Consider the following 883-nt stretch of genomic DNA (forward strand, 5'->3'; position numbering starts at 1 on the left):
CTCACACATACACACATATGCCCACATACACAAGCATATACAGACACACAGACATATACATACAAACATACATAAACACATACATACACACACATACATACACACACATACATACACACATACAGACATACAATCATACATAAACACATACATACATATATACACACATGCATACACATGCACATACATACATAAACACACACACACACACACATCTTTTATCCTTTAATTTTTTCACTCATCCATTCGGCTGTGACCATGCTGGAGCATATCACCTCAAGGAATTTTAATTGAACTGACCTCACCTGTGCCAGAACTGACCTCACCTGTGCTTGTGCCACGTAAAAAAAAAAACCTAAGTCCACTCTGCTGAGTGGTTAGTGTCAGGAAGAGCATCCAGCTGTAAAAATCCTGCCAGAACAGTCACAGAAGTCTGGTGCAGGCTTCTGTTTGGCCGGTTCCTGTCAATCCGTCCCACCCATGCCAGCATGGAAGGCAGACGTTTTGTATTTCTCCATTATTCATTATTCATCTCACATACACATTTTACTGTCTTTATGCACATATGTCTATGCACTCAAAGTTCAAATACGGTGTGCACGTCTCTCAAATTCACAATATTTTCCTTGGTGACAGAACTATGATGATTAACAATTGGCAGCTGATGAAGGGATCACATTCATGCACATCTGTTCATGCTGTGTTCTTGCTTATCCTGAAATTTTCTTTGTTGTTTGTCTGTTACCATTTTTACTAATGTATATGTACATATACACACACACACACAAATGTGTATATATATTTATATAACCATAAATATATATATATATATAGGTGTGAATAAATATATGTATATATGCATATACATATATATATGTATGTA

Source organism: Octopus bimaculoides, unplaced genomic scaffold, assembly GCF_001194135.2.
Source record: "Octopus bimaculoides isolate UCB-OBI-ISO-001 unplaced genomic scaffold, ASM119413v2 Scaffold_25406, whole genome shotgun sequence".
NCBI classification, from domain to species: domain Eukaryota; kingdom Metazoa; phylum Mollusca; class Cephalopoda; order Octopoda; family Octopodidae; genus Octopus; species Octopus bimaculoides.